The following is a 27,344-nucleotide window of genomic DNA, read 5'->3' as shown; positions in this document are numbered from 1 at the left end:
GTAACATGTACAGGTAGATGAGTGTATGAACAGATGCAGCCTTTTTCCTCAGGTATTGATCTCCACCCAGGGTTATTAAGAGTCTGTGCTGCTGAGCATTCGCCGAGCTGATCTGGAAGCAGGGGATGCCTGTAGTGACAGACAGTGATCTTGGTCTCTTGTAATGAGCCACACTGGGAAGCCGGTTATGCAAGTTTCCTCTCTGAAGGATCCCAGCGAGGGTTTGTGTGTCTATGAGAGCTAATGAAGTAAAGTAGCCACAGGCAGAGTCACACTTCTTCAGCTGCTCAATCTCTCCACATTATCCTCCAATAATCCTCAATTCCCGTCTCATCACAGGTGGGAGACCTGACCCCTTTTCCGATCGTCTCTGTATCTCACTCAGAGAGACAATCTGAATTCACAGGATGCCAGTCTATTAGGATTCCCACATTAACGAATCTTTCAACAAGACAAGCTTACACAAAAGCTTAATAGTAACAATTTGGATTAGCCTTGTCCTTCATTGCCAATGAATTCAGTTTTATTTATTTTTTTACAGTTCTGTTTATCAACCACTATAGCGTCAAAATGTACACAGTGTTGCTTTAAAACATGAGGCACAGTGTTTTTACTACATTAAAAAGCAAACTTAAAGTACTTTAACATCACAAAAAATGTACAGTTCCTCTTTAAAGGTTTAGTCATCAGAACAATTTTGCTCTACATGTCTATTTAATAGCACTTCAAACAAACAAATGATATATGACTGCAACCTACTGAAGCTTACAGCTCATAATTGACACTTAGGTGAGAAAAAAGCAATAACTACAAGTAGTAGGTTATGGAAGATTGCTCAGGAACTTCACCTTACAAACACAGTTGAGTTGATAACTTAAATATCTGCTCCATTATAAATGTAAAAAAAAAAAAAAAAAACTTGCACTCTACAGTTTAAAACAGGTTGGATTAGATGCCCAGACAGACGGAACATCTCCATAATTAGGTGAATATAATAATCCCCACTGTCCCTTTGTCCAGAAGATGCAGAAAATCTTCTCCTCATGCTTAATGATGACAAGGAAGGAAGCTGTTAAATGGAAATAATTGAGGAACAGCTGTGGTTAAACCTAAGAGCACACTGGCTGCTTCTGGCCACATCTATCATAGTGAAAAATCTAGTAAAGTGAAGACCTTTGCCCAGTGCCTGCAGTCTTGGAGGCCAACACACTCATCTTGCTCATTACATCTCCCCATCGGGCTGATATTGACTCAAAACGCCATCTTGAGTCATTTCATTGCTTTTAAAACTTTACTGTTCCTTTGAGAGCAAGTACTTGTAGCTTCTGTTTTGTGTATGTTCTAATTTAACATAAAAACTCTGTGTGGGCAATTTACATAATTTTGTTTGAAAGGGAACTTGTTGTCACTGGTGCCACTATCGTGTGCGTGTGAAGAGCCTTTTTCTCAAATTAGGAAATTACGTCAGCACATTGTAAAGTTAGTTCTGTTACAGGTCTACTCTAATATTATGCTCTTTCTTCAAATAATGCTTCTAACCTTATATATAACCTATATATATATATATATATATATATATATATATATATATATACTTGTTTGTAACTTGTATGACTATTCAGATGACTATGCTGACTCTTCGAGGTAGTATGCTCAGCAGCACAGAGACGTTCTTTAAACTTTTATGTTTATAACTGACCCATGGGTTTTGTCAGACCCAAGAATGCAGAAGAGCTGAAGGCCACTATCAGAGGAACATGGGCTCTCATAACACCTGAGCAGTGACACAGACTGATTTACTCCGTTCCATGCTGCATTGCTGCAGTAATTCAAGCAAAAGGAGCCACAACTACGTATTGAGTGCTGTACAAGCTCATACTTTTCGTGTTCATACTTTTTAGTTGGCCAAGATTTCTAAAAATCATTTATTTTGTATTGGTCTTAATTTGTATTCTAATTTTCTGAGATACAGAATTTGGGATTTTCCTTAGTTGTCAGTTAAAATCAACAAAATTAAAAGAAATAAACATCTTAAATATATCAGTCTGTGTGTAATGAATGAATATAATATACAAGTTTCACGTTTTGAATAGAATTAGTGAAACAAACTTTTTGATGATATTCTAATTATATGACCAGCGCCTGTGTGTGTGAGTGTGTGTGTGTGTATGTATGTATGTATGTATGTATGTATGTATGTATATATATATATATATATATATATATATATATATATATATATATATATATATATATATATATATATATACTTCATTATCAAATGTTTCTATGGGCCACTATTTGCAAGCTGTCTGCTGTTTTGGAACAGTCAAAGCAAGTCCTTTCCAACTCTGTGAAAGGTTATCTCATTCCACTGAGGTTTTTTTATTTATTTTTTATTTTTTATTTTTTTACTGTGAGTGATGACAGTATCTGAAATATGACTGTTCCAAGATGGCAAATAAGTTACCACATATAAATATTGATGAAATAGTGATTAAAAGAAAAGCTATTAAACCATATATCCACTCTGGGAATGTTGCTTGACCAATCAGATTTGACGGCAGAAAAAAGTGTTAGGCTATACATATTGTTGTGTAACTGTAAATATGTATGCATTTACTGTATTTATATAAGAACAGTTTTAAGTTCTAAGAAAAGTTTTAGCATCATTTGTGTTGCAGGTGGCACTTGGTTTAATGCATTTCATAATTCAGAATAACATTTTGACTTACTGTAAGTTTCCAAATTCTTTCTGGCCCCCTTGTACATTATATTGTCAGTGATGATGACAATACTCTGAGTGTATTGCTTAGGCATGTCACTTCCTCTCTGCAGGCTGTCAAATCGCTGTTTGAGCCCTACTGCTGTGATGTTGTCGGTGATGTTATTCGGGAGCCTGGAGACAGACAGAAGACGTTGTGGGCCAGAAGAACACTGAGGACACGTCTCTGGTGCTCAGGGTGCCAGAGTGTGAAGTCTGGTCATGGATTTTATCTTATGTCTGTCAGGAAGTCACGGATCCAGCTGCACAGGGTCAGTGCTCAGTCCCAGTGAGGAGAGTTGCAAATTAGGGTCTCAGTGATACTGCATACTTTCTAGCGACTAGTAATTTGTCTTTTCTTACTTAATGGAAATGCTGTGCAACTCAGCACAGCCACACCAATCAGAATGTCCATACATCTATCCATTCACTTTCTTAAACATGTTTGATATTTGTTAAATATACCTAGAAATAGACTTTTGCATTCATACACCAACTTATGTTTACATGGATTCACATTAATGCCGCTCCAAAACACACACACAAAACATTTGTGATTTAATGACTCTATGTACATATGGATGAGAGTAGACTAATGAAATATCAGTATATACCATACACTGTAAAAAATTTCTTGTTGTTTTTACAAAAACTTTTTGGCAGCTGTGGTTGCCAGAATAATTTTGTAAAAATACAGAAAACTGTAAACACATTTACGTCAAAAAATTTTACAATATAAAGCTGTAATTTACAAACAAGAAAATGTGAATATAAACCAGTAAATTCAACAACACACAAAATTAAATCTGTTTTGTACCTTGAAAATACTGACAACCACCATAATAATAAAGATGGTACTGTATAAGAGAAAGCCACATGAAGTATCAAAGCTCATCACAAGTAGCTTCACCACAAGCAGAAGTATATATTAACATATAGAAGGTGCACATTTATGGAAACACAAAACACCATCATGGTAACACACGTGATACTTAAATAATGCAAAAAACTTTCATTAAGCAACAGAAGATGTAACATAAAGCTCAAATGTACATAACTGATAACAAGAACTATTGAAAAACATGATTATTTATACAAAATACTTTCAAACGTGGAGTGTCACGCAGGGAATTCTGGGAATATCAGTTTACAGTTTTAGACTGTAAATTATACATTGATTTGTTCTTTTTTTACTTCTAAAAGCTGTATAATTAACAGAATTTTACTGTAAATTTACATTAAATGCTTTGTTAGATCTTTTACAGTTTTTCCCTGTATATAGTACGGGAACTTACTGTTAACCTATTATCAGTTTTTTTTCCGTAGCGTTTTTACAAAATTTTACAGTTAAAATTACACTTATTTTTTACAGTGTAGCAGAAATGGCAGACTGTGGAGACCATCTGTGTATAGTGATCTCTGCTGGAATTAGCCAACACAGGATTGGTAAACTGTGCCAGTAATATATATATATATATATCCCCCATACCATTACACCAACACAACCAGCCTGAATTATTGAGACAAGGCAGGACGGTTCCATGCATTCATGTTGATTATGTCAAATTTGACCATATACCATTAAAATGTTGCGGCAGAAATTGAGACTCATCAGATAAGGTAGTTTGTCCCCAATCGTGTTGTCCAATTTTGTTGAGAGCATGCAAATAGTAGCCTCAGTTTCCTGTTCTTAGCTGACAGTAGTGGCACCAAATGTGTTCTTCTGCTGCTGAAACCCATCCACTTCAAGCATTGACATATTGTGCATTCAGAAATGCTCTTCAGCATAACACAGTTGTATTGAATGGTTTTTTGAGTTACTGTTGCCTTTCTATCAACTCAAATCAGTCTGGAATTCTCCTCTGACATCAAAAAGGCATTTTCACCTACAGAACTGCATCTCAATGTTATATTTATAAACTTTATTGTATTTTTTCAGACCATTCTCTGTAAACCTTGGGAAAAATCTAAGTGAATCAATAGTTCCGGAAACTAGCCCATCTGCATCAACAACCTGTCACTTTTCTGTCACGTTTCTTCCTCATTCTGACGCTTCAGCAGGTTGTCTAAATCCATCGAGCTGCTATTATGTGATTGGCTGTACATAATAAAGTGGCAGATGTGTGTGTGTGTGTGTGTGTGTGCATTTTGTGACATATCAGGCCACAGGTTTGTATAATGACATAGCTTATAACTAAGATATAACATAGGTATTACAAGGAGAAGACAACTTTTCAGAACATTACCCCTTGTCTCCACTTTTCAAAATGCATATAAATCACACAGAATGGAGTGTATTGAAAATTTGAAATAGCAATGTTTTCTGTGAGGGCTAGGATTAGGTGTAGAATTGGTATAGGGTACAATATACAGTTTGTACAATATAAAAACCATCATGCCTATGGGATGTCCCACTTTTCACAAAAAACAAAAAAACAAAACAAAACCTCTGTGTGTGTATTAGTATATACATCAGACTGAATAATAATAAAAAAAAGTAAGCCTCTAATTCCCAATGACAAAACTCCATAGTTCATGGTGATATGTTTCTTGTTTCTTGAGCTTTATTGTTTTTCTTGTCTGTCTTTTAGGCCTGACATTATGTCTTTGAAGTAAAGCGACTACACACTGCTGTCAGCTGTCACATTTACTCAAGTCACATTTATTTATATGTCTTTAAAGCCTAAAGATTTTAACCCCAATGTCAAAGATAAACATTCGCTTTTTACACTTAGATTTGCAAACTCCATTCCTCTTGCACACCGGGAACACATTTCATTTTCAGAGAACAGCAGTGTCCAAGTTAAGCTGTCATGTCTCTGGGGCTTTGGACACATGCTGTTGATAGACTCCAACTGTTTTGACCGGTGATAAAACATGTTTGTGTCTTGTTGTGAGGTCTTTCTGGACAAGCAAAGCTTTTAGTTGCACCTGCTGTGTATTGATTCTCATGGTCACTAACCTTCGTTCAATATCTTCCCATCTGATAAACAAAAATGTGGTGTTGTTCAAATAGGCAGTAGATATTGATTTTAGACTGTGACAAAGGCTACTAGCCGAAACGTTGGAGAATAGCCTATGCTTAAGTGAGTGTGCTGTTGTTCTCTTTCAATAATAGTTTTTTTTTTTCCTTCAACTTGCACCTCTACAGGTCTTGTCTGAATTAGGAGAGAAATATGCACAGATCAAGCACAAGTTATAAGTGAAAACAGTCCTTAACAGTCCTGTACAAATACGCTTTGGGGATTTGATGTGAGAGCACAACAGAGAATGGACTGGAATGGAGTGTGAGTAAATCCCCAGCAAATAAAACAATTTGTAAAATGCATTAAGAATCATAAAATAACAATATAAATTAAAAATTGTATTTTCTTTTTTTTGCATTTAATAATATAGGATTTTTTTTTCTTATATCAAATACATTTAAATTTGATCATGAATTACAAATAATTAATAATAACAAAACTGTCAAAATTAACTTGTTATTCCTTGTGAATATGTGAATGTGCACAATTTATTCTGCTCTCTTCACACACACACACACAAAAAAAATGCCAGAAAACTGATGTCAGGGAACTCAACACATGCAAAATGATGGACAATTAGATAATTTCTGATAAAAAAAAAAAGTATGCAAGGCACCCCAGACTACTCTTTTCTCTTTACAGAGCCTATATGGCTGTCACAAAGACAAGATTGTTTTCTTAGGACACCTATTTTTGTGACATATGTCAGCCAGCAGCAACATATAATGTGTAGTATTCAAATACATAATCACACACAGCTGTAATTAAAATGGAGGCCCAATAAATATGAAATATCATTCTTACTGTAGCAGTTTATACAGTATAGACCTAATAATAAGGGCATACGAGCATATTACACATGGAAGATTGAGTGTGGGGAAACTTCAGATTTTCATTGTGTGGATCTGCATCGGGAGTAGACTTCTATAGCCCTGAATGTCAGCAGATACTATGTCAACTATATGACCCCTATAGACAGATCCCCTGCAAAGACCTTCAGCATAAGACCATGGGAACCTGCTCAATCTGACCTGTGTTTCAGCCTGGAATTACACCAAGCCATGCTGGTTTCATCTGGCCAGAGGATAACTGACCTGATTCTGGATTCTCCCAAGGTTTTTTTTCTCCATTTCTGTCACCGATGGAGTTTTGGTTCCTTGCCACTGTTGCCTTTGACTTGCTCAGTTGGGGATATTTTTGACTAATTGCACAGACACTATTGGAAGAGAGCTAAAATAGATGATTTTACATGAACATCAATTGACTTGACTTGGGTTAAGTGTGTGATCTTTTCATTTTGAGACATAGAATCTGTGCTTCAGTGCAAGCAAATCATTAATGTACTTCTTTCTAATTCACTTTATGTGTACACTTACCATATAGTAGCTTCACAAATGGTCAAACCCCAACTAAATAAGTAAATAAATCAAATAGTGATGAAATATTTTAATTGTTTGACAGTTCTATTAAAACATGAATACAACATGAACAACTTTTAATTCTTATCAGATGCCACACGATATTGTCATTGGCCAAAATGGTAAAAAAACAGTCTGCAGTTCTTCAAGCTTGCTTTGACCTTAAAGTCTAAGTCATCTCTTTTCTATCTACTTGTCCAATAAAGGTGTTGGATTGTCTGACATCTTATCCTGTGGAGTGCTTCATCACAGTTAACGCCGTTCTTGATCTCTGACCCTGCAGCTATAGCAACGGTTTCGCACTAACCTTCACTATAGATTCTGAATTAAAGAGTGATGCAAGTCACGAATTGTTGTTAAAGTGAAGAAAAGCCAGTAAGAAATCTTTCTTCTTTAATTCCACTTTCATTTGTAACATTTGAGAGAGAGAAAAAGGCATGCCTGATTTTCTCTTTTAACACATACACACAAGCCTGTGTTTATTTCATAAAAAATATAATAATAAAAAAACAGTAATATATATTTTTAAATATTATTACAATTTAAAATTACTATTTTCTATTTTAATATACTGCAGAATATAATTTATTTATATGATGGGAAAACTGAATTATTAGCAGCAATTCTTTTAGATTTCAGTGTCACATGATCCTTCAGAAGTCATTGGCTGTGTTCGAAACTGCATACTTGCTTACTGCCCAGTACACAGTGTATACTGCCTACCATATATATATATATATATATATATATATATATATATATATATATATATATATATATATATATATATATATATATATTTATATATATATTTATATATATATATATATATATTTTTTTTTTAAGAATAGCGTGTGAAAAAGTATACAATAAGCAACACATTTTTCAGAGTAGTGTGCTAAATTGTTGTCACCTCACAAATTATCATTATTTTTACAAAAGCTTGTTGATTAAGGTTTCATAGTAAACAATGCTATATTGCCCAATTTAACTCATTGCATAATTAATGGCCTTTACATACTGAGCAGAACTTATAATAATAACATAGTCTGTTTAAATGATCCTACTTAAAAAATATTATCGAATAAATGCAACTTTGGTAAATGGTTTCTCGTTTTGCTCGTGTCAAAATATTTCATCATGTCTTTTATCCACTGCACTACTGATATTAGAGATAAATGGCCATAAAAGAAGCAACCCTGTTTATCTTAGCCAGGCATTGGTGGGTTATTGTAAATAGTCTCTGCTAACAAATTATTTATATATTACTTCAATATTTTTTATTATTGTATATCTTTAAAATAATCTTAACTGTATAAAGGAATATAGAGATAAAGGTGACGTCATTTGACTTGATCCAAAAACTTGCTGTAGAGATTAAAGTACAATTTATGTCCTACTTACAATATCGTTTTTAGATCCACATCGACAGTTTGTAGTTTACAGTAACGTATCAATAAATATGTTTTATAATTACCATTCCCCACTTCCAGTTCACTCACGCATTTGCAGATGAAACATTACATGGATCATGTGTGTTCTGGAAACAGTATCCCATGCAGTGTCTTCAGATGCATACATCAAATTTCAGCAAATGTAGCAGGTAATCCAGGCATTCCATGCATACAGAACATTCACTTACTATTCACAGTATACACGCAGCATACTGCAATATAGTAGGAGTTGTGTGGTAGTATGCCTTGATTTCAGTGTACTTGAGTTTTAATCAGCAGATTTTGGTAAATATAGTAGGTCATCGGGGTATTTTATGCATACGGACAATTTGCACACTATGCACAGCATACATACTGGATACTGCTGAAATAGTAAGAGTAGTATGATAGAATGGCATTTCGAACATAGCACTTCTGGTCACTTTTTATTAATTATTATTGGGGCCCAATTTTAATTATATTATTATTTTTTATTTTCTTTTTCTCAATCAAATAAATGCAGTCACATGGGGCTAATTTGCATTTTTGAATGTACCTTTGTACCATTTCTCCTTATTCCCTAAAAATGTTAGGTTGCATTAGTTTTTTTTTTTTTTTTTTTTTTTTTTTAACAGGTAAAATAAGCCGACCTGCAGCCAGAGGCCATCATCTCATTTCAAGTCCGAATCAGCCACGGTCCAGATCCTGCGCTCATTCACCTGTCAGAGGAAATTACGGGGCTGTCAGCTGCCCCGCTGCGTGGCAGCATGGATCTCACGCTGGGGGCAGCCAACCTTCCCTCCTGCCACCTCATGCAGGAATGATGCGGCCTGTGAGATATCATGGAGCCCTGCACTGCAGGATGGGTCACACCAGCTTAGATCAGCTCCATCAAGCTCGAGTGACATTTAAAGTGCAGTGGTGACTAGATGAATGAGAGATTATGATCATGGGAGATCTTCTGCTTAATGTTGGATGGAGGTTTTGTTTGGGGTCTGAGACACCAAGAGCTCCTAGTAAAAACTCAAAAGGTATTTGTTTAACATTGAGGTTGATAACAACCATCACATAAAAAATGAATACATTTTACAGCTTGCTAAATAGAATAGTACCCATTTTAATTAGTCAGTTTAGTAAAAAAATAAATAATAATAATTATTATTATTATTAGTAGTAGTATTATTATTAATAAATTGATTGTATTTTCAAATTGATTATATTAATTCATTTTCTATAGTTTTGTAATGTCTGCAGCAGTGACAATGAGTCCAAACAAAAACAATCTAACTTTATGTTTCTCTGTTACAATTCAGAACCTTAATTATATCTGTCTAGAGAGAAAATAATTGTTTTTTTGTTTTTTTTTTATTATAATTTTTATTTATTTACATACAGCATAATAGTCAGTGACCTCAAACAATCGAAAGTCAAAATCAACAGAACATGACGAGCCAAATGTTGCCTGAAGGCATTGAATACCAGCCTGTAAATGTTGACAGCATTCCGCCAAAAATGCCAAAGATATCACTTATAAAGATGCAGTTTGTTTCATAGCAATTATTACACTTTTTTTAACACTGATTTTTATTTATTTATTTATTTTTTCAGACATAAGATCCAAAATAAACAAATGCTGTCTTATTGAATCACCTTCAAGTGGTTTTACTTTTTTTCCACAAAATGTCAACATTGTCTAAAATGGACCATAACATCATAAAAAGTAATGAGGTAGGTATAACGATAATTTAAGTATTCTAAAGCCACACACACACACGCACACACACACACACACATATATATACACATACACTGTATACTTTGGGGTCATTGAATGCTTGAATCTGATTGGCTGACAAACTTTCTGAGATGTGCAATTATTTTCAGGGAAATGCATGTGAGATCCAGGCAGCTCTCCTGACTGCATTACAGTTTCATATCACTTTGTATTGTTAACTGTAATTAGTGGTGGACAGTAACGGAGTAGCTTTACTTCGTTACTGTACATAAGTACATTTTTCAAGTATCTGTACTTTACTTGAGTAATTTTATTTTGAGTAACTTTTACTTTTACTTCACTACATTCCGAAGCATAAAATCGTACTTTTTACTTCACTACATTTCATAAAACATATCGTTACTCCCTATATCACGTGCTCCGCCACGCAGAAGCGGTGTCTGATTCATAATGAACGAACTGAGTCTTTTCAAAATAAACCTTTAAATCGGATCGCGAATCGCACCAAACGATTCGTTTAGGAATTAGAATGATCCGATTGCAGCTGTTCTGGAGTTGACCACTCACTGATTCAAATGAACCGTTTAGTGCGAGTCTCCAGAAGTAAGAACCGGGAGATCTTGTGAGCGCGCGTGCGTCTGATGTTGCTAAAAGTAAGTTATTAATGTCGAAATATTGGATTAATTATTGTAACTGAAAATCATATTTAGGTCAACATTTTCAGTTGTTTGGGAACTAAATCCGTTGTAAAGAGTGATCTATTTAAGCCCACTGAAATGCTCGAGTGCAGACACATCAATTTTAGGTAAAAAAAAAAAAAAACAACTTTAAATAACACAGATTAAATACAATAACTCATGCATGTTCAAATTCCCCGCTGCCATAATGTTAACAGTTTTATTAAAATGTCCTATGTGACGTCTGTTTTTATATTGTTTATCAACAGTAACGTTATACATATGTATATTGTTTGGATTAACTAGACGAGTAGACAGACATGAATGTTTATTCATAACCGTACTGAAAATAAGTAAATATTGCTAGCTGATGCTAACTGTCTAGCTAACAAGCTTGTTGGTGCTAAGTTGAGGTAATTTTTATAAATAAATGTCCAAATATTTTTATTCAACCACCTATATATATATATATATATATATATATATATATATATATATAGAGAGAGAGAGAGAGAGAGAGAGAGAGAGAGAGAGAGATTACATCTGGGTAGAAAAGAAAGGATGTGATGTTCAGAACATGGTAACTACAGTAATTATTAAAGTGGGAAGAGATGCACCCCGTTTGGCCAGGGTAGTTTTTAAACCATAGACAAGGTTTGAGAAGGAAAATATCATTATGAAAATATAATTATATTTTCCTTAATGTTCTTCCTAACTTCAGGCCTTATTATCATGTCATATATAAAGTTACAGTACAGACCAAAAGTTTGGACACACTTTCTCATTCAAAGAGATTTCTTTATTTTTATGACTAAGAAAATTGTAGATTCACACTGAAGGCATCAAAACTATGAATTAACACATGTGGAATTATATATGGAATTATATTAATAACAAAAAAGCTTGAAACAACTGAAAATATGTCATATTCTAGGTTCTTCAAAGTAGCCACCTTTTGCTTTGATTACTGCTTTGCACACTCTTGGCATTCTCTTGATGAGTTTCAAGAGGTAGTCACCTGAAATGGTCTTCCAACAGTCTTGAAGGAGTTCCCTGAGAGATGCTTAGCACTTGTTGGCCCTTTTACCTTCTGTCTGCGGTCCAGCTCACCCCTAAACCATCTGGATTGGGTTCAGGTCCGGTGACTGTGGAGGACATGTCATCGGGTGCAGCACCCCATCACTCTCCTTCTTGGTCAAATAGCCCTTGATGCCCTCAGTGTGACTTTACAATCTTCATAGTCATGAAAATAAAGAAAACTCTTTCAATGAGGAGATGTGTCCAAACTTTTGGCCTGTACTGTAACTTTGATGTTCTGTAAAACAAACTTTAAATTACTTTGTTGTTACTGGTGAAGATCAGATGGTCAGCTCTGTTTTCTCTCAGGTTCATCACAGTGTAAGCTTCACAGTTAACATCACTCTCATCAGCGTAGTCCATATCAACAACTAAAATATATCTTGACTCCATATAGTGGTTATTTTGGAATAAATCCCAGGTATTTTGAGCAGTAGGATTATAAAAAAAAAAAATATGTGCTAATATAACATTAAATTAAGTAGCCTATATAAAATTGCAAACATCTTGTCAGGGTTGGCAGGGGAGGAACTCAAGTGCAGACAGGAATCGGGTTACACAGAGGATTTATTATATACAAAAAGGGGAAAAACAAAACCCACGAGGGGGAAAACAAGGGCTAGGGTAGACACTAAATAATTTAACAAAACTGAGTAGACAAGGTAAACAAGGACTCTAAACAGGAGAACACGAACTACAAATAAACACTCACTGCTAGACAAAAGACTTCTTAGAGGGGTTTCAAGGACAAGATATCTCAGGAGGCTGACAGGTAGGAACACATAAGTTGAACAATTTGAGGAAACAATGAACCGACGAAAGACAGAGCACACTGGGAGATCTAAATAGGGGAACTAATCAAGACACGACAGGTGGCACAGATAGGACAAACACGACAAGACTAGGATAACAAGGGGGGCGGGGCAAGGGAATGAGACAACACAAGCACATGGCCCAAAGACAAGGCCATGTGCTTGAACACAAAACACGGGTCTGCCATGATCCTGCCTCAAGACTAGGAAAAAAATCAAGGACACGAGGGCAGAATCATGACAGAACCCCTCCCTTAAGGAGCGGCTTCCAGACGCTCCTCAAGGGAACATCAAACACGGGACATGACTGACTGGGACACAGACACAAACCAACAAGACATGACAAATAATAACAACGGCAAACATGAATACACAATGGCAGGGTTAGGTTAAAAAAAAACAAACAGGGAAGGGGAGGGGGCGGGACCACAAAGTTCATGGGGGACAGACCAGGGTGGGTGGGAGGGGCAGGAGTCTTAGGAGGACGGGACGGAGGCTGACGACGAGGGGTCCGGGCAGGTCTGGGTGGTGAGGGGACTCGGGACAACTGACAGAGGACATGACAGGAGCAGATACAGGACGCGGGGCAACAACAGGACACGGGGAGACCACATCTACTGGACACGGGGGGACCACATCTACTGGACACGGGGGGACCACATCTACTGGACACGGGGGGACAACGGCTGAACACTCGGGATTTCTGGGAACAGGGTCAGGGGACAAGACAGGACTGACGGGGACTTCTAAAATTTGAACAAGACGGGACAAATAATCAGACAAAGCTTTAGCAGCTATGATAACTGGCATCTCCTTACGAGATGAGACCGACTGTACTAGAGTTTCTGCTGCAGAGACGGCCGCGGCTCTCTCCTCCGCTCTCACGACTGCAGACTTGAATACAGCTCTCTTCTTTGCCGGCTCGGGCACGCCAGTGCTCACCGCTGCTGGCTCGGGCACGCCAGCGCTCTCCGCTGCTGGCACGGGCACGCCAGCGCTCTCCGCTGCTGGCACGGGCACGCCAGCGCTCTCCGCTGCTGGCACGGGCACGCCAGCGCTCTCCGCTGCTGGCACGGGCACGCCAGCGCTCTCCGCTGCTGGCACGGGAGGAGACAGGGTCACAGGACCGGCAGGCCCCTTCTTCTTCCTCTTCCTCCTTGGGCGCGGTGCAGAGGCCACAGCTGGGTCAGAGGCGGGTTGGGGGAGCTTGGTCTCGGGCAGGGCAGACTCGGACGCCGAAGACTCTGAAGCTGACTCCCATGAAGACCGTCTCCCTCGCTTGTTGGGGAGACTGAAGGTAGTGGGAGGTGCCTCAGGATTTTGGGAGGGACTTGCCTGATCCCCCAGGGTTGCCACGGCCAGGACACGACCCTCTGGGATCGTTGGCAGCTGGGTAGGTGGAGGGGACCTCTGTGGCTCCTCCTGGGAGATGCTCTAACACAGCCGGGCATAATTTTGGAGGATCCATTCCCCCTCGGGCGAGTATGGGAGGGTGACCCCCTTCCTGTCGGTGGGGGGATGACATCCAACATTGACGACGAAACTCCAACAGGTGTTGGAGCTCGGAGGATCTCCTGCCTGCTGAGTTCCTTTTTGGTCGGTTCATTCTGTCAGGGTTGGCAGGGGAGGAACTCAAGTGCAGACAGGAATCGGGTTACACAGAGGATTTATTATATACAAAAAGGGGGAAAACAAAACCCACGAGGGGGTAAACAAGGGCTAGGGTAGACACTAAATAATTTAACAAAACTGAGTAGACAAGGTAAACAAGGACTCTAAACAGGAGAACACGAACTACAAATAAACACTCACTGCTAGACAAAAGACTTCTTAGAGGGGTTTCAAGGACAAGATATCTCAGGAGGCTGACAGGTAGGAACACATAAGTTGAACAATTTGAGGAAACAATGAACCGACGAAAGACAGAGCACACTGGGAGATCTAAATAGGGGAACTAATCAAGACACGACAGGTGGCACAGATAGGACAATCACGACAAGACTAGGATAACAAGGGGGGCGGGGCAAGGGAATGAGACAACACAAGCACATGGCCCAAAGACAAGGCCATGTGCTTGAACACAAAACACGGGTCTGCCATGATCCTGCCTCAAGACTAGGAAAAAATCAAGGACACGAGGGCAGAATCATGACACATCTATCTTTCAGTACTTTTTTACTTAAGTACATAAAAAATTGAGTACTTTTGTACTTTCACTTGAGTAAGATTGAAAAAGGAGTACTTTTACTTTTACTGGAGTAATATTTTACTATACGTATCTGTACTTTTACTCAAGTACTTGATTTGTGTACTTCGTCCACCACTGACTGTAATAAAGTTACACAAAAGTTTGCACAAAAAGTTGTTGTCAGCGCTTGCCCTGATGATTTTATCAGTTAGCCTATATTGTGTAGCAACTTAAAGGCTTCACATGACATTTCTCACTAGTGAGGTAAGAATAGTGCTGCTTAGAGACACACAGAGGTAGCTTAGTTCACACAACCTAACTCTCTCTCTTTCTCTCTCTCTCCGTCAGTGATTGAGAGGCGTGTTTGAGTGAGTTTCAAACTTTTTCCTTTTTTCTCTATTTAGATTAGGTATTGATTGAGCTTATTGAAACTATTGCAGTTTTTATATTTATTTGCTGACTCTGTTGGCAAAAGAGGGCAGCAATGGGATCTAATTCTGATGGCTTTGCGTCCTTGACTGCACGCCATGAGTGCAGATGTTTATCAGACAAAACCGTGTCACTGGAAGATTGTTTAATTGCTGTTAGCAATGCAGTTGGTGCTTTAAACATCTTCAGTTATTTCACTTTAATAGTCTGGCAAAGGACCTGCACATTGCTATTAAAGTAAAATGACTCAACCTAAGCATAGGAACTTGATAAAAATCATAATTTTAGATGAAAATTTCAGATGGTATTTAGAGGCTTTTGCATCTGAACTCTTCATATATATATATATATATATTGTCACGGGGTGAAGAACCACTCGACAAGAGGCACGTGAAATCAAAAGCCCCGGAGGGTGGGTTTATTGAAAAGTGAAGGGTGCCTGGTGAAGTGTCCTGATCTGCTTTCCGCTGGTTGGTGCTCCCCGTGTGCTCTCCGTGCTCCTCTGTGCCAATCAAGGGGAAAGTGGGTGTCCAGACGTGCTCCAAAGGGTGTGGGCTGTCGGTCACTCGCTGCTTTCTGTGGGGATAGGAGAGAGGGGTTAGTCCAGCTTTGCATTCTCTTTGAGAACCTCTTCTCAGTGCAACATGTGCTGCTTTTCACTGTGCTGGCTGATGGGGAGCAGCTGTGACCGATCAGCCGGTGACGAGGGCGTGCAGGTGTTTTGGTTTGGTTTCCAGGGCGACGCTGATTCCTCTGGGAGTGCTCGTCACATCCCCCCCCCCCTAAGTGTCGTTCTGGTCCTGCGAAGACATGTAGAAAGTAGGGGTGAGATTAGGGGAGGGTGGGGAATGACCCCTGACAGACCTGCATAAGCTGTCCAGATCCGGGAGAGGCCATCGGCGTTCGCGTTGGCGGCCCCAGCTCGATGGCGGACTTCGAAGTGGAAGTCCTGGAGCGCTAGGAACCAGCGAGTCACCCTGGCGTTGGTGTCCTTGGCGCGGGCCATCCACTGTAGGGGCGCGTGGTCGGTTACCAGGGTGAACTTGCGGCCCAGGAGGTAGTACCGGAGCTCCAGGACTGCCCACCTGATGGCCAGGGCTTCCTTCTCCACAGCGGCGTATTTCCTCTCGGCGGGGGACAGCTTCCTGCTGATGTAGATGATCGGATGCTCCTCACCTTCCTGAATTTGGGAGAGGACCGCTCCTAGTCCTGTGTCGGAAGCATCCGTCTGCAGCAGGAAGGGGCAGCTAAAGTCCGGGGCGCGGAGTACCGGCGAGGACGTGAGTGCTGCTTTCACCTGGGAGAAGGCTTCTTCCGCCGACGGGGTCCAGCATACTTTCTCCGGCTGCCCCTTCCTGGTCAGGTCTGTCAGGGGGGCGGCTAAAGAGGAGAAGTTGGGGATAAAACAACGATAATAACCCGCCAACCCCAAGAAGGCTCGTACCTGGGTCTTTGTCTCCGGTCTTGGTGCGGCGTGGATGGCCTCAACTTTCTTGTCTTGCGGCCGGATGAGTCCTCGGCCGACTTGATAGCCCAGGTACTTGGCCTCAGAGAGGGCTAGGTGGCATTTTCGGGGGTTGGCGGTAAGTCCAGCCCGCCGGAGCTCCGAGAGCACCCTCCGCAGACGATCCAGATGTTCGTCCCACGCCTCGGAGTGGACCACGACGTCATCCAGGTAGGCGGCCGCGTAAGCTTGGTGAGGCCGCAGGAGGATGTCCATCATCCGCTGGAACGTCGCGGGGGCCCCATGTAGGCCGAAGGGAAGGGTCCGGTACTGCCAGTGGCCACTGGGGGTGGAGAAGGCGGTTTTCGGCTTGGCGGCCTCGGAGAGCGGTACCTGCCAATAGCCCTTGGTTAGGTCTAGGGTGCTGATATACCGGGCCCTTCCTAGCCGGTCCAGCAGTTCGTCCACCCGAGGCATGGGGTACCCGTCGAATTCGGAGACTTCGTTCAGGCGGCGGAAGTCGTTACAAAAGCGGAGGGTGCCATCCGGCTTTGGGACCATCACAATGGGGCTGGACCACGGACTCCGGGATGGTTCTATTACCCCCAACTTTAGCATCTGTTGGACCTCTTCCTCAATAGCCTGCCGACGAGCCTCCGGGACTCGGTAGGGCCGTTGCCTAACGACGACTCCTGGGGGCGTCCGGATATGGTGTTGAAGCACGTTGGTCTGCCCGGGCTGAGAGGAGAACACATCCTGGAACTGACTGACCAGGTGCTGCAGCTCCGTCTTCTGGGCAGCCGAAAGGTGGGGGTTGATATCCACAACCACGGGCTCGGTGAGGCTTAGGGCAGCTACTTGGTCCCGGGTCCCCACCCATTTCTTTAGGAGGTTGACGTGGTAGAGTTGCTCCGCCTGCCGTCGTCCCGGCTGTCTCAGGCGGTAAGTGACCGGTCCAACCCTCTCGACGACCGAGTAGGGCCCCTTCCAGGAGGCCAGAAATTTGCAGGCGGAGCTGGGGACCAGGACCATGACGCGGTCTCCCGGTTGGAACTCCCGTGGCTGGGCTGTCCGGTCATAATGACGTTGCTGCGCTTGTTGGGCCCTGGTGAGGTGTTCCCGGACTAACGGCATCACTCGGTCGATCCGTTCCCTCATTTGCCGGACATGTTCGATGACGGTACGATGCGGGGCCGGCTGCTGCTCCCACGCTTCCCGGGCCACGTCCAAGAGGCCCCGGGGTTGACGGCCAAACAGGAGCTCGAAGGGGGTGAAGCCAGTTGAGGCCTGGGGAACTTCGCGGATCCCGAAGAGCACGTAGGGGATCATGAGGTCCCAATCCCGCTTGTCCTCCGCCGCCACACGTCTGAGCATTTGCTTGAGGGTCTGGTTAAATCTCTCTACGAGGCCATCAGTCTGGGGGTGATAAACAGTGGTCCTCAACTGCTTCACCCGCAGCAGCCGGCAGAGGTCAGCCATTAGCCGGGACATAAAGGGGGTTCCCTGGTCAGTCAGGATCTCTGAGGGGAGGCCGACTCGGCTGGCCAGCAGAAACAGCTCCTGGGCGATGGACTTTGCGGTGGCCTTCCGCAGGGGGACTGCTTCTGGGTACCGGGTGGCATAGTCGACGATGACCAGGATGTGCTCATGCCCTCGGGCAGACTTCGGCAACGGCCCCACTATGTCCATTCCAATCCGCTCGAAGGGCACCTCGATGATAGGCAGCGGGATGAGCGGGCTGGGGGGAGGAGTCCGGGGCGACGTGGCCTGACAGGTCGGGCAGGCCTGGCAGAACCGCTTTACCTCGGCGTCCAGGCCCGGCCAATGGAAACGGTCGCGGATGCGTTGGGCAGTATTGGCTGCCGCGAGGTGTCCTGCCATGGGGTGGGAATGGGCCAGCTCCAGAATGGTCTCGGTCTTGGCGCGAGGCACAACTAGTAACTTTTTCTCCTCCCCCCTACGCTGGGCGACACAATACAGCAGGCCATTCTCTACGACAAAATGTGGGAGAGGGTGGGGCCGGGGGAGGACGTCCTCTCCATCCACGACTCGCACCTGGCTCCAACAGTGCTTGAGTCGGTCGTCCTCCCGCTGTTCCTTGGCGAAAGAGCCCCCTCCAGCGGCCTGTTGGTAGACATCATAAAACAGATTAGTAGATTGGGAGGGGGCCTCACCTTCTCTCCCACTGTCGGAGACGAGCAGGGCCGGTCGGCGGCGGGGTCCAGGCGGCCGCCTCGGTCTTCGACGGTTCCCCTTGGGGCTGGCAGGCTGGGTAGCGGCGGACAGCAGCTTCTCGAAGCCGGGCCAATCCCTTCCAAGCAGTACGGCCACCGGCAGGTCCTTCACTAGGCCTACCTCCACTGGCCAGGTGCCTTGGGGGGACGAAATGACCATTTCACGGGCCGGTACTTGACGAGTGTCTCCGTGCACACAGGTAATCGGTAGGAAGTTTTTCCGGCCGCTTCGCGGGGCGCACAGCCGCGCCTGGATGAGGGTGACCGCACTGCCTGAGTCCAGCAGGGCCCGGAACCGTCTTCCATCCACCCTCACATCTGCTTCGGGGGCTCCCGCCGGCACCCGTTGGTGAAGGATGCAGCCTGCCAGCCAGGCTCGCGGAGGCGACGGTGGTTCGGCACTTGGCATGGGCTCATCTCGCGGTGGGGGAACCGTCGGCCTGCTGACGGGTCGCGCGGTGCCTTCGAGCGGGCGTCGCTCCTGGACCACCCTCCGGGGGAATGGCGGCAGCCGGTCCCCTGCCCCGCTGGGATGAACGGCATCCGCCAGCTCGATTGCCTCCACTAGTTCCCGGACGTCACGTGGGTCCCTCATGCCGACGGCCTGTCGGTGGGCGCGTGGTAGTGCGCGCAGGAGGCGATCGACCACCACTCGTTCCGCTACCTGTGTTGGTGTGGGGTTTCCTGCCAACAGCCAGTGCTGGGCGAGGCGGCTGAGTTCGGCTGCCTGGGCACGGGCTGGCACCCGGGGCTTGTATTCCCACTCGTGGAACTGCTGGGCGGCACTTACAGGGGAGAGGCCCAGCCTCGCCAGGATCTCTCGCTTCACTTCGACATAACTGTCGGCACTCGTCAGGGGGAGCAAGAAGTAAGCCCTCTGTGCTTCACCGGTGAGTAGGGGTGCCAGCGCACGCGCCCACTCGTCCTCTGGCCATCCCCCTCGGTGGGCAGTGTTTTCGAAGACCTGAAGGAAGGCTTCCACATCGTCATCGGCCGTCATCTTGGGCAACAGACGGGTGGCTTGTGCCCGAGGCTCAGGTAGCGGAACGCGCTGGGCCGCGGCCGCCCGGACGGCGGCGAGTTCATCCTCCGTCCTGCCCAGGCGAGTGGCGAGGTGTTCCGCTATTTGCTGCTGGCGGATGCTAACCTCAGCGAGGCGTTGTAAGACGTCCTCCATCGCGGGGCCGCGCGTGCCGCCTTCCGTGGTGCTGCTGACAGAAAGCAAAAAAAAAATTAGGAGTTGGGGCGGCGACCTTGTCGGTGATTCCTCACTGTTCTGCCCGCATTCTCCACCACTGTCACGGGGTGAAGAACCACTCGACAAGAGGCACGTGAAATCAAAAGCCCCGGAGGGTGGGTTTATTGAAAAGTGAAGGGTGCCTGGTGAAGTGTCCTGATCTGCTTTCCGCTGGTTGGTGCTCCCCGTGTGCTCTCCGTGCTCCTCTGTGCCAATCAAGGGGAAAGTGGGTGTCCAGACGTGCTCCAAAGGGTGTGGGCTGTCGGTCACTCGCTGCTTTCTGTGGGGATAGGAGAGAGGGGTTAGTCCAGCTTTGCATTCTCTTTGAGAACCTCTTCTCAGTGCAACATGTGCTGCTTTTCACTGTGCTGGCTGATGGGGAGCAGCTGTGACCGATCAGCCGGTGACGAGGGCGTGCAGGTGTTTTGGTTTGGTTTCCAGGGCGACGCTGATTCCTCTGGGAGTGCTCGTCACAATATATATATATATATATATATATATATATATATATTATTATTATTATTATTATTATTATTATTATTAGAAACATTATTACAGAGGCAAAAAGACATAACCTGAACATCGGCCTTCTTTCTTTGGACCAAGATAAAGCCTTTGATAGGGTGGGCAACTCTAATGACGCTTGAGGCTTTTGTATTTGGTCATAATTTTGTGTCCTGTATTAGGCTCATGTATAAGGATACTTCTAGAATGCTAAGAGTAAATGGTACATTAACAAGGCCCTTTTCGGGTGATGAAAGGAATAAGACCAGGGTGTCCTCTATCAGGTTTACTCTATGCTACTTCTATTGAGCCTTTTTTAAGTCTGCTGAGAAAAAGACTATGTGGTATTGGTGGTTCTGGCTGCCCTAAAGTTCCCCAAGTAAAACGTATAGCATATGCAGATGATTTAACTCTGATTATTAAGAATTCAAATGATGATGATAATATTATTTCATGTTTGAATATTTTTCAGAAAGCTTCCTCTGCATGTATAAATTGGGAATAATGTACTTCTTTGTTGATGGGAGACTGGCATGGTACAGGATCTCCTCGGTTTCCAAAACAGTGTAAATGGGCCCATGATGGCTTAAAAGTTATTGCCATTTATTTTGAACTGACCAGTACATGGAGAAGAATTGGGAAGGAGTGGTTGACCAGGTTATTGGTGGAAGTTGAAGTGGAAGTGGATTCTACCATAGATCTCATATAGATGGAGATGTCAGGATCCTGCCCTGACAGCCCTGTCCATCTTGTCTCTGTTCCACGTTTCTCTGTTTGTTTTGTGTCTAAGCACATGGTTCTGTCTTTGTTTGTGTCTGCCACGTGCTCCCCTTGTCCCACCTCCTTGTTACCCCTGGTCACGCCCCCTTGTTTAGCCCTTGTCTGCTTGATTGTTTTCACCTGATCCTCATGTGTACTTTCCTATATATTGGGGTTTCTTTCCTTGTGTCTCTGCTGGTTCGTTTTGGTGTTTACCCATCTCTTAGCCTAGAATTTATCCCTTTGAGCTTGATAATTATTTTGATATCTTCTCTAGTTGTTTATATCCTTTTTGGTCCTTAGCTTTGTCTAGTTTAAAAGAAAAGGAAGTCTTTTTGTGTATTCTAATCTAGTTTTGTTTCTCATTCGATTTAAACTTTCATTTATTCTTGCTTAAGTGATTCCAGTTTTGGATTGAGTTTTGTTCTTACTCTTGGATTATAGCTTTGGTTTTCTTTTGCTTTGTTCTAATTTTGTCTTCAATTGTCTGTGTCATTTTGAGCTTGTTTTTGTGTATTGTCCTGTCTTGGCCCCACTCGGATTTCCTGACCACTGTACCCCACTGCCTGGAAGCAGCTCACCTCTCTCACGTGTCAAGTCTCTGGTCTTGTGAGTCTCTACCTGGCGACTAGTCTGGTGACATTGCAGTTTCACTTGAAGCTACGAGTTTCCTGTGTCTACCTGACCCTTCCTCCGGTGTTGCCTACTCCGTGCTTGGGCCTGTGGTCATCTTGGACTGTCTCAGTGGTCATCCCTCCTGCCCGTATTGTTGTCTGCCCAGCCCATCTGTTTGAACTGTTTCACTGCAAATTCCCCAGCTGTTCCAGTCTTTGTCTTGTTAATAAAATACCCTTGTCTGCTCATTCTGCATTTGGGTCCCATTTCTTGCAGATCCCTGACAGAACGAACCAGCCACACTCGGGACCCAGCAATGAGCATCCGTATTGTTCCTCCCAGTACCGCTAAGGGGAGACTGGCACTCCAACAGGCAGTGGCATCGCTCCGCCAGCAGGGCCAGGAGGTTGTTTCATTCGCCCAGTTTTTCTGGACCATGGCAAGGGGCTTGGAGTATCCGGACTCTACTCTAAAGGAGGCTTTTAATCTCTGCTTGGATGATCCCCTACCACAATGGGAGATGGAGCAACTAGGAGGCATAGACTATTGGACCTTTTCTAAATATTTGCACCATCGCAAGGACTGGCAGATTCTCACACCCCCAGAGTCAGTCTGCAGGGACCATGCCACCCTCCCTCCCACGCCGAGTCAAATTCAAGACCCTATCCCATCTCCTACGTTGAAGCGTAGAATGAGGAGGAAGAGAGCTGCCCAGAACGCCACATCCGTTGCGGAGCCGGTCGTGCCCACGCCAGAGCCGGTCGTGCCCACGCCAGAGCCGGTCGTGCCCACGCCAGAGCCGGTCGTGCCCACGCCAGAGCCGGTCGTGCCCACGCCAGAGCCGGTCGTGCCCACGCCAGAGCCGGTCGTGCCCACGCCAGTCAGTCCAGAGTTGATTCGAAGAAGTAATACCATGTTCCCAGAGCTTGCTGTTGAGATGTCACCCCCTGCGCCCATGTCCGCTCCAATCTCTGAGCCCATTCCAGTGTCTGTGCCAGCTCCAGAGTCTGCGCTGGTCCAGGAGCCTCTAGAGTACATCACTGCAGCCCAGGAGGGCCCGTCAGAGTCCAGCCCAGTGTCTGTCCTTACAGCCCAGGAGGGCCCGTCAGAGTCCAGCCCAGTGTCTGTCCTCACAGCCCAGGAGGGCCCGTCAGAGTCCAGCCCAGTGTCTGTCCTTACAGCCCAGGAGGGCCCGTCAGAGTCCAGCCCAGTGTCTGTCCTCACAGCCCAGGAGGGCCCGTCAGAGTCCAGCCCAGTGTCTGTCCTCACAGCCCAGGAGGGCACGCCAGAGTCCAGCCCAATGGCGGTCTCTGAAGCCCTGGGGAGTGCTTCCAAGTCCGTATCGGAATCCATTCTTGCATCTCCAAAATTATTTTCCCAAGGATGCACCCTCTCTGCTCCTGTGGTCATGGCACCTGAGTTTGTCCCAAGGCACTTCATGCATCAAGAGTTGGCCCCAGAGGCCATAAAGGCTACCTCCAAGGTTCCTCCAGTAAGACAAGTCCACCTCCCTAGAAGGACCACCAACAAGATCCCTATCCCATCCACCCCTTTAGCTAGTCCTTCTGGATCCCATAAGCCAGAACCTCCCTGGTCCTCAAACTATTCTCCAGGATTATTTTCCTCCCTCCCAGTCCCACCCCTTAGGGTTCCTGGCTACCCTGGAGTTCCAAGCTTTGTTCCCAACCCACCCCCCCAGTTGGTACCTCCCTGTACTGTTTTGCCCAGTGTGGACGCCTGGGGGCGTCCATTAGGGGGAGGGTACTGTCAGGATCCTGCCCTGACAGCCCTGTCCATCTTGTCTCTGTTCCACGTTTCTCTGTTTGTTTTGTGTCTAAGCACATGGTTCTGTCTTTGTTTGTGTCTGCCACGTGCTCCCCTTGTCCCACCTCCTTGTTACCCCTGGTCACGCCCCCTTGTTTAGCCCTTGTCTGCTTGATTGTTTTCACCTGATCCTCATGTGTACTTTCCTATATATTGGGGTTTCTTTCCTTGTGTCTCTGCTGGTTCGTTTTGGTGTTTACCCATCTCTTAGCCTAGAATTTATCCCTTTGAGCTTGATAATTATTTTGATATCTTCTCTAGTTGTTTATATCCTTTTTGGTCCTTAGCTTTGTCTAGTTTAAAAGAAAAGGAAGTCTTTTTGTGTATTCTAATCTAGTTTTGTTTCTCATTCGATTTAAACTTTCATTTATTCTTGCTTAAGTGATTCCAGTTTTGGATTGAGTTTTGTTCTTACTCTTGGATTATAGCTTTGGTTTTCTTTTGCTTTGTTCTAATTTTGTCTTCAATTGTCTGTGTCATTTTGAGCTTGTTTTTGTGTATTGTCCTGTCTTGGCCCCACTCGGATTTCCTGACCACTGTACCCCACTGCCTGGAAGCAGCTCACCTCTCTCACGTGTCAAGTCTCTGGTCTTGTGAGTCTCTACCTGGCGACTAGTCTGGTGACATTGCAGTTTCACTTGAAGCTACGAGTTTCCTGTGTCTACCTGACCCTTCCTCTGGTGTTGCCTACTCCGTGCTTGGGCCTGTGGTCATCTTGGACTGTCTCAGTGGTCATCCCTCCTGCCCGTATTGTTGTCTGCCCAGCCCATCTGTTTGAACTGTTTCACTGCAAATTCCCCAGCTGTTCCAGTCTTTGTCTTGTTAATAAAATACCCTTGTCTGCTCATTCTGCATTTGGGTCCCATTTCTTGCAGATCCCTGACAGGAGATGCCTCATAATTAATAACCTGGCAGCTTCAATGCTGTGGCATATTGTTACAGTGCTAAATCCCTCTAAGGAACTGCTACTAAAGGTTCAAAGGGCATTTGTTGACTTATTAAGGAATGGCCATCATTGGCTTCCTCCTGGGGTTTTCTATCTTCCTGTTACAGAGGGAGGTCAAGGCCTTATAAATGTTGAATCCAAAATTGCGGCAATGAGAATAAAAACATTGCAAAAACTGCTGTACTGTTATAAATCAATTTTCATTCATGGAGTTTGTTAAAATTCTCAAGAGTAGGTGATGAAAATTATAAGTGCGCAGTAATTTTGTTTTTAAGCCTCTTTTTAAACTACAGTTTTCATTATCAGGTTCGGTAACTAAAATGTTTATGACTGCAGGAGTAACTAGAGTTATGGACCTGCTCGATATAACAAGAGGTCAGTGGCGAACAGCTGAGCCACTTTCTGACCTGGTTTGGATAAGGTCAGTAAGGATTGTGGAAGGGATAGTTAAGAGCTTTCAAGCTTGTGTCCCCCCAGTATTCATTTAACTTATACAGTAGATTCTGTTTTAATTGATGGTTTGGTATGTAGAACTTTTCCAGCATTAAAAGTTGTCACCAAAAAAAATAATAATAATTTGAAGACAACACTAATATTTTTTTTTCAAAGGGGTTTCAATTTTTGGATTTCCAAAGAATAGGGAAGAAAACGAGTTACCATATTTGTGCTAAATCAGCACAGTTTGAACAGCTAGATTGCTCCTGGACTGTTTCATGTATTTTTATATCAAAAAAAGAAAAAAAAAAAAAAATTCAAAGGCACTTCAGTCTCTACAACTTTTAATATGTTTGAGCTTTATCAAATCTGGGTGATAAACAGTAAAGCCCAAAGGGTCTTCTTTCCAAAGACACCACAATTATGTGTGTAACACACTGAAGTAAGGAACTGTTGCAATTTTAAATCAGGTAGGGCACTTTCAGCTGTGAGTCCTATAATGGGGGGTGCTGGCTAACAGGTTAAAAGTGTTATGAAAATGAGTGAAACGTATAAATTAAATGCAATATGATTTTGCAGAAATGTCACCACTTTTTTATTATTATTATTATTTTTATTTAGTGTTTGACTGGGTTGCAAAATGTAGTGTTATTTTGACTTTGTGGAGGTTATGGTGGGAATTGACTTTCAAACTTATATGGTATCCTTCTACAGTAATACCTCTAGGTTATACTTTATGTTGTCCCCAACTTCATTTACTTCTGTCATTGATTCCTCTGGCTCAGTGTCTGCTAGGTTTATTTCTGGAGCCATTATCAAAAGAATGATAGATGGTTTTCTGCAGAGTACACTTGAAATAAACCCAAGCAAGCCAAGTTATAGCATAAAACTTTAAAATGTACCAATGATTCAAAAAGATCAAGATCTTTAGAAAATATTCAAACTTTAGTTCGCAATACAGACATTTTTATTTGATTGCGGTTTCACATTGTCTCTTTTATGGAGTCCTACACAAATACTTTCATTTTTTTATTCTAAATCTCCGCAGGTTGAAGATACACAAATGGCTTATTGATTTAAGAATATCTAAAGTGATTTACATATAGTGTCCGGTATATCTGATCTTTGGAAATTGGATCTGTCCTCTTAATACAGTACAATACACAACAAAGGGAAAGGTGCTGACTGAGAGCAACAAATTTCATAAAAAATAAACAGGGCCAGACTCTATCTCACAGCAGGCCATTTTTTCCCCAAGCCATTGACAACACTCCAAAAGCCCATTATTTTGCCACTGGAACTGTTTGAAACAATGATGAAGAACCATCACCAAGCTTAGCCAAGAGCAACAGCCAAAGCTTCAGGGAAGAGGAACTAAGTCATTTTCTCATGGGTCTCCCAAGCTTCATCTGGGGGAAAAAAAAGAAGAGGGATACTTTGTTTTCTCTCCGCTTTCTAAATTGGTTTGGCAACCATGTGATAGCTATGTGATATCAGAGCCAAACTAAGACTGGCTGTTTCACTTTTTCCCTTTTTAACAGTTGGGTATGGGGTCAGTAAAAGGTGTGCCATCACCATTCCCAATGAGTTTGCATGAACAAGCTGTGAGAAGGAAACTGCAACAAGAGATATTTTATCCAGCCAGTGGCACAAAAATGCAACCAACCAAAAAAAAGCTCCCAACTCACTTTTGGCCAAAAAAAAAAAAGCATAATTTCAGCAATTTTACATCTTTCAAAATCCATTTTGAAAAAAAAAGAGAGGAAAATGTCATCCGAGAATGAGAA

The sequence above is a fragment of the Carassius auratus genome, chromosome 45 (assembly GCF_003368295.1).
Source record: "Carassius auratus strain Wakin chromosome 45, ASM336829v1, whole genome shotgun sequence".
In the NCBI taxonomy this organism is placed as follows: Eukaryota; Metazoa; Chordata; class Actinopteri; order Cypriniformes; family Cyprinidae; genus Carassius; species Carassius auratus.
This window is presented reverse-complemented; position numbering follows the sequence as displayed.